Source organism: Stegostoma tigrinum, chromosome 38 (genome assembly GCF_030684315.1).
Source record: "Stegostoma tigrinum isolate sSteTig4 chromosome 38, sSteTig4.hap1, whole genome shotgun sequence".
NCBI classification, from domain to species: domain Eukaryota; kingdom Metazoa; phylum Chordata; class Chondrichthyes; order Orectolobiformes; family Stegostomatidae; genus Stegostoma; species Stegostoma tigrinum.
In genome coordinates this window covers 21,555,639-21,568,286 of record NC_081391.1, presented here as the reverse complement: position 1 = coordinate 21,568,286, position 12,648 = coordinate 21,555,639, and positions in this window count along the sequence as shown.

The window sequence follows — 12,648 nt, the reverse complement described above, 5'->3', positions numbered from 1 at the left end:
GGGTCCAATGCAAATTCAGATCTCGATGTTGACAATTCCAGCTGATTGTGTTCCAAAGCAGTGGTGCAACATCAGTCTCAAAATAAACCTGTGTCCTTTTTGATCTAGGAATTGATTTGCATTTTATTTAGATTATAGTTAGCTCAATATTAATTCCACACCAGTTTATCCTTTCTTCTCACTTTTTTCCCTACATGAACCTCTTTGAAATGTTATATATATACCGAGCTGGAAAGAAAATTGATACACTGAATTACTTGAAAATTAAAACAGCGCTGAGGTTGTCCTCGCCAGTTTTTGGGACAAACGAAAGCACTGCCACTTAAAACAACAATTCTTTATAGTCCTTTTCTCCATTGTGTATTCAACCATCTCTACATTTGATGCCGTTCCCTTGGTGTCTGTCAGAATTAACTTTTCTCACGGCCTGTACAATACAATTACTAACACAAGTTACTGCACAGATTCTATGCATCATTGTGGCTAAAACACAAGATGGGGCCCTGAACCATTTCATGGTGTGGCCAGAAAACCAATCAATTGTTGTGAAAACCATAGTTGGAACGAATGCCTTTAGAGGAGGAAGTTGGCTAGGCTTTTCTAATCTGTCCAATCGGTGATTCCGCGTCTACTGGATGATTCTTAATTGCTCCTGAAATGATTTTGAAAGCCACTTAGTTCAAGGGCGGCACACCTTCTAAAGGGCAATTAGGAATTGGCAACAAATGCTGATTGCCCATTGTCCACTCCATATTAACACCGGTCAACACAATAATTACAGTCTGTAATGTTACTGCAATCTATGGTTTTATTTATCACTCACTCAGTTTAAAACCATTGCATCAAATCATAAAATCACAACACAAAGGTGCAGCTGTAGTATTACCCAGCACGAGGTGAGGCACAGCTGGCGAGGCTACACTCACTCAGCTGGGTCTGTCCTCCTTCCCTGAACTTCAAGCTCAATTTGGTCCTGCTTTAGTGATGGTTTTCCTAGATTAAGCTGCTGATGTCTTCAAAATACATGTTTTCTCTTGAAAGTTTGACTCCTGCTCAGGGCCCTCATGACTCTGAGATCATCCATCCAAAGGTCGTATAGATATGGTGCATCAGTTTCATTGTCCTTCCGACTGCCTCTATCTGAGTAACCTGGATAACTATGAAGATCAGGCAGCCTTTTAGCAATCCTTGTCACCCAGATTCCTGCTAAACAAGCAGTGCCTGGTTTCATCTTGCACAAAAGGCCTGTGAAGCTGGCTATCCCCTAACTTCCTTGTATACACCTAGCCATTAACTGCTCAGGTACAGTGTTGGAATTAAGCTGCAGCATCGTGGCTGCACAGTTGAGCCAGTGGCACTCACCACATGAGTATGTATATTACAATACAGGCAGGCATGAGACAGTGCAGTGAACGCACAGTCCAGGTTGAAATTCGGCAAGAGGTCATAGAGTCGTACAACATGGAAACAAAGCCTTCAGCCCAACTCATCCATGCTGACCACGTATCCCAAACTAAACTAGTCCCACTTGCCTGTGTTTGGCACATATCCCTCTAAACCCTTTCCTATCCATGTATCTGTCCAAATGTTTTATAAAATGTTGCAACTGTACTTGCATCTATCACTTTCTCTGGCAGTTCGTTGCACACACAAACCACCCGCTGCGTGGAAAGGTTGCCCCACAGGCCCCTTTTACATATTTCTCTTCTCACCTTAAAAATATGCTGCCTAATTTTGAACTCACCCACCCTAGGGAAAAGACCTTTGTTATTCTCCTTACCCATGCCCACATGATTTTATAAACCTCTGTAAAATGTCACCCCTAAGCCTCTACAGTCCAATGAAGAAAAGTCCCAGCCTATCCAACCTCACCTTATAGCCTAAACCTCCAGTTCTAGCAATATCCTAGTAAATCTTTTTTGAAACATGTCCCATTTAATAATATGCTTCCAATAGCAGGACAATCAGAATTATACACAGTACTCCAAAAGAGGCCTTACCAACTTCCTGTATAACCTCAACATGGTGTCCCAAATCCTATTCTCAATGGCCTGAGCAATAAAGGCTAGTGTGCTAAACGCTTTCTCAACCAACCAGTCTGTGTGCGACACAACTTTCAAAGAACCATGCATCTGAACCCCTGGGTTCATCAATACTCTATGGTTTATCAATAACCTGAACTGAACAGCCAAGAATCCCACAACAAGTAACTTACATCCAGACTCCAACGTCTGTCCATTATCTACAAGGCACAAGTCAGAGTGTGATGGAATATTTCTTACTTGCTTGGATGGCTGCAGTTCCAACAACACTCAGGAAGCTTGACACCATCCAGGACAAAGTTAACCACTTGATTGGCACCCCCTTCACCAGCTTCAACGTCCACTCCCTCCACCACCGATGCTCAGTAGCAGTAGCGTGTATTATTTACAAGGTGCACTGCAGAAAATTTACCAAGGCTCATAGACAGCACCTTCCAAACCCATGACCACACTCATCTAGAAGGACAAGGACAGCAGATACATGGGAGCACCACCCCCCTGAAAGTTCTCCTCCAAGCTGCAGCCACCCTGACTCGGAAATGTGTTGTTGTTCCTTCACTGTTGCAGGGTCAAACTCCTGGAATTCCCTCCCTAAGGGCATTATGGGTCTACCTACAGCATATGGACTGCAGCAGTTCAAGGGGGCAGCTCACCTTCACCTTTTGAAGGGGCAATTAGGGATGCAAACTTATCACCCAATGATGCTCACATCCCATGAGTGAATACATAAAAGATGAGGAGAATGGAAACATGATCCCTTATCATACCCTTAGAAGTGGAATAGGTTTTTCTGGTTATTTGAAACACGGGGGCCTTAAGATACTTAGACAGTAGAGATTCAAAGACAGAGAAGCTATCCATTTGCTTTTACAGGTGCATTACAGCTGCTGCAGAACAGTGCATATTAAAATCAAGAATTTATTATAATGTTGGATACCAGCAAGACCAACGTAATTGTACAACATAATGAATCCTTAAACAAACACAAGAACAATCTGAGACACCCTGGATGGATTTGTTGCCATCAATCTCCTTGTTGCTATTAGTCTATGATGGCAGTGCCTAGATCAAATAGCGCAGGAGCGGAAGTAGGCCATTCGGCCCATTGAGCCTGTTCTACCATTCAATGAGAATATGGGAACACTTTCCTGCCTTTTCCCCATAATTCTTAATTCCTTTACTGATGATAAAATGTCTATCTCAGTCTTGAATATACTTAATGACCCAGCTCCACGGTAACTAATTCCATAGAATCACTACGTTCTGAAAGAAGAAATTCCTCCTCATCTGTTTTAAATGTGTGACCCCTTATTCGAAGATTATGCCCTCTGGGCCTAGACTCTCCTTCAACATCTAACCGGTCAAGTCCTCTGAGAACCTTATTCATCTCAATAAAGATGCCTCTCATTCTTCCAAACCCCAACGAGCACAGTCCTCACCTACTTAATCTCTCTTTGTAACACAGTCCGTCCATATCTGGGGTTAGCCTGGTAATCCTTCTCTGGACTGCTTCCAATATCAGAATATCTTTCCTTAGGTAAAAGGGCCCAAAGCCAGTTTACAATATTGCAGCTGTGATCTGCCTCGTACCTTGCTTAGTTATAACAAGTTTTCTCTATTCCAATGCCTTTGAAATAAAGGCCAACATTCCCTGCCTTCCCTATTACCTGCTGAATGCTAGCTTCTTGATGCTGGGTTTTTGTGATTAATGCATGAAGACTCCCAAAACTTTTTGTGATGTAGCTTTCACCAAGTGTGGAAGGGAGCTATCCGATATGTTCACAGAAGTTAAATTTGATCTCGATGGATAGAATAGAAATTTTTTCTTACACCTCCATTCAATAGTAAGTGACATATTAGGTCTGATCTCCATGATAGTCTCGTGGCAGCTCAGGGTCAACTTAAGAGTAAGTTCACAACTTACAGCCAAGTGAAGAACAGCTGGTTAGCTCCTCATTACAACAGTCCTTTACACCCTGAGAGACACCTCTTGTGTTGAAATTCTCTCAGGTACCAGTGGTCACCCACAGCTCTCACCTACTCCTGCAAATCTTCATAAACAGGCATTTACCTGGGACTTCTTCAGACAATTTTACAAATATCCAAAATGTTCTGCTTTCCCTTTGAGTCTTTGATTTTTTTTACAGCATGGAATAAGGCCCTTCAGCCCATCACATCCACATCCATCATCAAACATCTAACTACTCTAGGTTCATCTTCCAGTACTTGGCCAGTTCCCTTATACGTTCTGGCACTGATTCGCCAGTAGATCCAACTGTAATTGTGAGTCATAATGCAACTTCATGAAGTGGATTGGCAGGGCAAGAAATCAAACCACTCTTGGAAGCAGGCATTTCATCATCCATGGCAAATAATTCCACAGACTCACTACCTTCCGAAAGAGGAAATTCCTTTTCATCTTTGTCTTAAATGAGCAATGTCTTATTCTGACATGATGTCCTCTGGTCATAGATTGTCTTGCAAGGGGGTAAACAAACTTTAACATCTACTTTATCAAGTTCCCTGAGAACCTTCTATGTTTCAAAAACCTTGAACCTATTTTCTGCAGTTTCTAGTTATAGACTAAGAGCCTTTGGAGAATGCCATATGCTCGAGCAGTTGACAAATCTACAGATTTATAAATATATTTAATGTTCTGACCCTCAATTACATGCAATTAACCAAATACCTTTCAAGTGTGGGCTTACTATATGATCATAAATTGACTTGAAATTGAACAAGAAATGTTTGAACTCTGAAAGATAGGCATGGGGTCAGGAAGTTGTTTGACAATGGGGTTAATATATTTTCCCTTCAATCCGGGTGCATTATCCAAATTGCAGGATTATACAGCACAGAATGATTCCACTCAGATAATTTTTCCCCATTTAGAAGCTTTACAACTGTCCCACTCCTTTCTGCTGTTTCTCACAGTTCTCCATATTTATCCTTTTCACCTTAGTATCTGATTCTTAATTTGAAGCTCCTATTGAACCTCTGTCCACTGCTGTTACAGACAGCATGTTCCAAATCACAGCAAATTGTTGTGGGAAAAAAAATGCCTCAACTCTTGGATTATAATGGCAGTTACCTTTGGTTACCTACTTGCCCCTCAGTTGAAACTTCATTTACTCCTTCAGAATTTTCAAAGTTGCTTAAATCTCCCCCTTAACCTGCTCGAAAGAAGTCCTCTTCCTTCGTCACTGCTACCATTTGAGAAAACCTCAAGTAGACCCTTGCCAATGCTTTGGCATCATTCCTAAGCCACTTAGGGCCCAGAGTCAACTCAAAATCTCCAGCTGAGGCCTAAATGATGGCCGGTTTCATTTTTTTAAAAGTGATAGCCTTCCTGAGATCCACTTCTTTCACATTAAATCAATTCAACTTTCCAAAGCTCTTATGAGATCAGATGATTAGCCTCTCCTCACCTTCAGAGCTGTCATTACACTTGGCCTGTTGGGTGTCAAGTCGATTTTCACTCAAGGGTCTGAAGGCTGGAGGGTGTAGCCAATTTTGCAATCAACTTATTAGGTGTGTGGATTTTGGAACTCACTGCATTGATATTTCTGTCATAGCAAGCATTTATTTTATTTCTGCATGTTTAGTTTTGTGCGAGCTATGAAAGAAATACTTCCCCTAGGATTGGGGCATTCTTGGCAAGGCTAAAGATCTAGACTTAAACTCCCTACCGTGTGGAAACAGGCCTTTTAGCCCAACAAGTCCACACCGACCCTCAGAGCATCCCACCCAGATCCATCCCCCAACGTCCCCACCTACACTCACCTCTACTGGCTCCATCCCCGTCCCTTTAACTTGTCTGTCTCTTCTCCACCTATCTTCACCTCTATCCATCTTTGATCCGCCTCCCCCTCTCCCCCTATTTATTTCAGAACCCTCTACCCCTCCCACTTTTCTGATGAAGGGTCTAGGCCCAAAACGTCAGCTTTTGTGCTCCTAAGATGCTACATGGCCTGCTGTGTTCATCCAGCTCCACACTTTGTTATCTAAGCTACACATCCCTGGACACTATGGATAATTTAGCATGGCCAATCTAACCTAATTGGCACATCATTGGACTGTGGGAAGAAACCGGAGCATCTGGAAGAAACCCGCGCAGACACTGGGAGAATGCGCAAACTCCACACAGTTGCCTGAGGATGGAATCGAACCCAAGTCCCTATCGCTGTGATCCAGCAATGCTAATCACTGAGCCACCGTGCCATCCCTCATTGTTACACCCACACCCCATTCCAAGTTGCCCTTGAAGTGAGTGGCTCACCTGACCACTTCAGAGGGTAGTTAATTGTCAACCATATCACTACGGATCTGGAGACACATCAACCAGACTGGGCAAGAACAGAGCAGTCACAAACATAGATTTTTTAACAGTGGCAATCAATGCTCGTTCCATGATCAGCATTCCTGAAACTAGCTTGCCAAATCTATGGTAACAAAGTGTGGAGCTGGATGAACACAGGCTAAGCAGCATCTCAGGAGCACAAAAGCTGACGTTTCGGGCCTAGACCCTTCATCAGAGATGAAGATCAGAGAGCATCCTCTCCGATGAAGGGTCTAGGCCTGAAACATCAGCTTTTGTGCTCCTAAGATGCTGCTTGGCCTGCTGTGTTCATCCAGCTACACACTTTGTTATCTTCGATCCTCCAGCATCTGCAGTTCCCATTATCTCTGCCAAATCTATGGTTTCAATTTATAAATTAATTGAATTAAGTAATTTCCTGTCATGGGGATTTGCCTCTCTGGATCATGAGGGTGGGGTCTGGATTACTTCAGCGACACTATTGCCATCACTCCTACTTCATTCTGTAATGGGGTGCTAAGTTTCTTACTTTTGTGCTATTAATTACACATGTGACAGAACAGAACAGCAGCAGAGAAATGGACCATCTGGCCCATTTGTCTCTAGTGGTATTTCCCCTTATACCTGCCAGCATGCCCCATCCATTATTTGGTCAATGGATTTCTAATCACCTTACTGCGCTTTAGGGGGAAGTGGGAAATGAACCCTGACCACCAGTAGCTCAGGATTAGCGACTCTGCTGCCACACCAGAAACTTGCACTTCTCCCCTTAAATGAAGCGAAGAGCAGGGACGGATTTATGGCAGGATGGGGAGAACAATGTGGCAAAAGACAATGAGACGGGAAAGTACAGGAGTCAAAAATACCTGCTGGAAAAGTAGAACCAGCAGCTCACATGGAACCTGGCATAACAAGGTGTACAGCTGGACGAACGCAGCATCAGTGGAGCAGGAAAGCTGACGTTTGGCGTCTAGACCCTTCTTCAGAAATGGAGGAGGGGTAGGGGGCTCCGAAATAAATAGAGAGGGGGGAACGCAATGATAGAAGGTGGATAGAGGAGCAGATAGGTGGAGAGAAGACGGACAGGTCAAGGAGGTGGGGATGGAGCCAGTAAAAGGTGAGTGTAGGTAGGGAGTTGGGATGGGGGTTGGTCAGTGAGGAGGTAGGTGGGAGGGAAGATGGACAGGTCAAGGAGGCTAGATGAGGAGCAGACAGGCAGGAGAAAAGACGCATGGAACCTGAGGTACTAGGAGCTGCAGATGCTGGAGAATCTGAGATAACCAGGTGTGGAGCTGGATGAATACAGCAGGACAAGCAGCATCAGAGGAGCAGGAAAGCTGACATTTTGGGCCAAGACCCTTTTTCTGAAGAAGGATCTAGGCCTGAAACATCAGCTTTCCTGCTCCTCTGATGCTGCTTGGCCTGCTGTGTTCATCCAGCTCTGCATCTTGTTATCTCGGATGGAACCTGAATTCCTTTCTGAACCTCTTGGTTGAAACTCTCTGCTGCCTGGAGGTGTACGTAGATTTCATCCACTTCTGAAATCAATCAATCACCCTCCACTTGTGGTAAAGTGGCTTTGTGAATGGAGTTTACATAGGCCAGATGTTACAGGGTGTAACCATTTTATATATATTTTTTAAAACCACAGCGTACATAATTATTGAAGGCTGCTGTATCCTGCATAGAGGGTTAAATATCACACTAAAGTGCTTCAGATTATTGGTGAATGGGAGGAACTAATTTGAAAGTGATTGCTCAGTAGAGCAGAATGCCTGATGTCAAGGGTAGCTGGGAACTTGCTGTGGCCAACTCTTGGACAGAACCAGAGTGTGCAGATTTTTTTGTGCCTTCACAGAGTAAGGATGGCTGTTGACGATTGCAAAGTTCTGCATTATTAGGACTCCCTACAAACTGAAGCTATCTATAACCAGATGCAGCAAGACCTGGACAACATCTCATCCCAGGCTGATAAAGTATGAGCAAACAACACAGTAAACGGTGTCATAGTGGTTAATATTGCTTCCTCACGTAGGTGTGGCGTTTGCATGTTCTCCTCCTGTTTCTGCTCCAGTTTCCTCCAACAATTCAAAAGTTATGCAGGATAAGTGGATTGGACATGCTATATTGTCCATAGTGTCTAGAGAGGTGCAGGCAAGGTAGATTAGCCATGGGAAAATGCAGGGCTAGGGTATGAGTGGGAGCCTGACTGCGATGCTCTGAGGGTGGAACAGCCTGCTTCTTCCTGTCTGGGTTCTAAGATTTCCCTGAAGAAAATAACTTTAATCATCCTGCTCCAAAGTGTCACTGGATCCAAAACGTTAGCTTGGGATTCTCTCCACAGGTACTATTAGAACCGGAAATTTTCCAGCCACTCCTGGTTTTCTGATTTTCAGCATCCATAGCTTTGAATTTCAAAGACTGCTAGATTAAAAACAATGGCAATAGCATTACTGATAAATCCACCATCAACATCCTGTTATTACTATTGACCAGAAACTGATGCATCCTGATATACCTACAGTATTTAAGAGTAACTCCGAGGCAAGGAAATCTACACTGGTATCTCACTTTCGAATGCATTGCCACCGTCTGCAAAGTACAAGCCAGTGTTTGATATGCCTTCCACTTTCCCAGATGAGCATAGCTCCCACAGTACATGAGAATTGAGTCCACCTAGGCCAAAGTAGTTGGCACTACATCCACATTTAAATGCTTACTGGTCACCAAGAAAGACAGTGTCCAAGATACACAGGAATTACTCACTAAAGCTGCATCAATTGTGCGTTAATACAGCAAGACGCTGGTAGATGCACAGAAACCCATGTGAAAGCCACACTGACCTCAAACAGTGATAACAAGGCGAACACAGCAGGCCAAGCAGCATCATAGGAGCAGGAAGGCTGATGTTTCGGGCCTAGACCCTCTTGCCCAAAATGTCAGCTTTCCTGCTGTGTTCATCCAGCTCTACACCTTGTTATCTCGGATTCTCCGGCATCTGCAGTTCCTATTATCTGACTCCAAACAGTGTTCCTTTTGTGTTGCTGGAACAATGTCTGGCACTTCATAAGAGAAGAGTGGTTGCTCATCCCTACCCACACAAGCAATAGTGGTTCAAGGCAGCAACTTTTCACTAGCCGGAAAAGTCAGCAACACCTACAGCTGTGAACAAAGCTAAAAAAAATTTCTGACCATGATACCCTGTTACAGGCGATTCATTCCCAGCACCACAGCCCAAACATCCAAGCTGGAACTCGGCATTCTGCTTCCTTTCTGGGAAGCGATCAGCCCATTGTTGTAAACAAGTATGTTGCTCATATACCAACAAACTCAGCTTGTACAAAGCTGTCATCTGCATGAGAAAGATGAGTAAAGTAACTCCATGGGCCACTATCTGTTACCGGTCTGAGACTGATCCAGCGCATAGTGTAAAGAACCCCTGACACTTGTTTATTTCAGGAGCCCTGGCTGACAGATTAAGGCTGTTAACTTGGTCTAATCAGGGAGCTCACTGACGTCCACTGGGCTGGCCTCCTGCCGATCACAACTTCTGGCCACAGAGGAACTGAAACAAAGTTGCTGGAAAAAAACTCAGCAGGTCAGGCAGTATCTGAGAAGGAGAAAACAGTTATCGTTTCGGGTCCGGTGCTCCTTCCCTCGGGACTGAGCTGAGGAAGGGTCACCAAACCCAAAATGTTAATTGTTTTCTCTTCAGATGCTGCCGGACCTGCTGAGCTTTTCCAGCAACTTTGTTTCTGTTCTTGATTTACAGCCTCTGCAGTTCTTTTGGTTTTAAATTGGGTCACGCAGTCAAGGACCACCATGCTTAAGAGGACCCGTGAAGGCCACTGCATGAAAAAGTAGAGTTAGAGTTAAAAGGTAGCATTACTCCCCCAGGCTGGGAAAGACATCAAGACGAGGGGCATATTAAGGTGCTAGGAGCAAGACTTTAAAAGCCAGAGGGGTAATTTTTATTACCAAGGGTAATTTGTGTCATACCTTCCAGAGGAAGTAGGGATGCAGGTACAGATACAATGTTGACAAGACATTTGGATAATTTCATGAATAAAGAAGTTTGGGAGGGATGTGGATCAGGAACAGGTAGGTGGGACTAGTTTAGTTGGGGATTCTGTTCAGGGATTAGAGGGTCTGACTTGGCCAAAAAGATTAAGCAGATAGTAGGACTGGATAAGTAGTAAGCTGTCCAATCCCCTGAGCACTGCCAGATCAAAGCTTTTCTTACAAAAAGAGGCATGAATAAATACCTGTCTTTCTGGGTAAAACCTTAAAAAGGCTAAGTCAAATTGTCAGTTGTCCTCTAGATATTTTATATTTAAGTGCCAAAATGCATCAAAACTCCACTAGAGATTTTCCTGAAGCATTTGATTTTCTCCAGTCAAGTCTTCTCATGCCCAGCAATTATATCCACTCAAACCAAATAACCATCAAGTAGTCAATTAAAAAAGTGAAGGCAACAGCTATAAAACCTTTGATAGATGAAGCATATCCAAAGCTGGCCAACCTGAAGAGGGGGTGGGGCAAACAGGATATTACTCATTTGGAATTTGAACCAATTAACTAGTTATTCAACTCAAAAAGCATTAAACTTTAAGCAGGATGTTAAAAAAATTTAAACACATTTCTGATGAGTTTTGAATACCATCGTGGTGTTGGACTGGGATCCTGGAGTTCTGATGAACAAACTTTATTCCAACTTTTAAAATAAGGAAAAAAAAAACAAAGATGCTGAAGTAAGAAACATAGTATCAGGTTATAGACCAAATAGATTTATTTGAAATCACAAGCCAAGTGCTGCTCCGTCATCTGGTGTTGTGACTTTGACTGCTGTAGTCAAAGACCAGCATCAACACACCAGAAACAAATTCCATATGGAATTTGACTTTAACTAAGTCAGGGAAAAAAAATAACAAATGAGAATGGGCTGAGAAAGATTGGAGGCTGACTAAGCTCAACTTTCTCCTTTTAACATCATTCCCTGCACCTCATCAGCAGGTGATATCCTGTTTGAGTGCAGGATCCTTTTGGAGAAGATCGAGCTGAAAAGACCAAAAAAAAGTGATTGCAACCCCTAGTCTGTTAGGACCAGGAATAACAGCCATTGAACACCTACACTGCAATGAAAAAAAAAGTTCATACTGGCAATTTGAGGACAAAAGTTCCATTTACTGAAATCAATGAGATGGTTCAATTAAAACAATTTGTATTGGTTTCAATATTACTTCATATTTTACAGTAAGCTTGAAGTCTGGTTAAGAGTGCTCTAAATATTTGTGAATACATTGAAAGATAAGGGATGGGGGAAAGGAAATGCAACAGATTGTTAAATGGGAGCCACTTCATCTCAGCACCTGAGAGCTTAATGATTAGTGTTTTCCTGTCTGCAACAGGAAATTGGCAGGGGGCATCTTCTCCCAGGAGAGAAAGTCATAGCCACTGAAGTGTTAGTGGCATTTGCTACTAATTACAATAGAATTGAAAGCTGGCCTTAGTTTAGCTAACAGAAGCAGGAAAGGAAAACCCATTGTGAGAATTCTAAGAGGGCAGAACTGTCTTATAGGCAAGAATTTAAGCATCGGCCCCATTTGATTTAGGGCAGGGATGATGGAGTGGTAGTGGCTAACTCAACGTGGAGCTCAAGACAAATATTCTTGAGACATTAATTCCCACCAAGGAATAAGGTCATGTTTACCAAAAAAAAAATGCAATGTTAATAGCAACGATGCAACTGCTTGGTCATTAAGCCAACCAGATAATTTACACTTGCATTTTTTAAAAAAAAGAAAAAACCAACTAACCTGGTCTGACCTACATGTGACTCCAGATCCACATCAGGGTTGACGCAACCTTTTGGTTAATTGGGAAATCGTAATTAAACTTGAAACTAGTTACACATCCTGTCAATGTGGAAGATTGAATGGAAAACATGGCAGACAGACAAATAGCTCATCTACTTTTTGGGTGTTAAAAAAGTGGCAAAGGCGGCTCAAGAGGCTTCAGAACTTGGACAAACTGTAACTCCTTCATGCGCAAAAGGATGTAGAAGATGAAGTAAAGCTCATGCAAGAGAGTGTGTTTTAAGTGGAGGCAAAACTGATTAGTTACTGGTTCGTGTTGCTTGATATATAGCAAGCCATTTCATATTCCAGCACTTTTATTTTTACTTGATACAGTTAAAGTATTTGGAGACATCAGCACCTGAAGTGTTTTCTTCCAAATCTGAAAACAAACATGCTCCCAAAACATGCAAAGCCACAAGCTTGCTCAAGT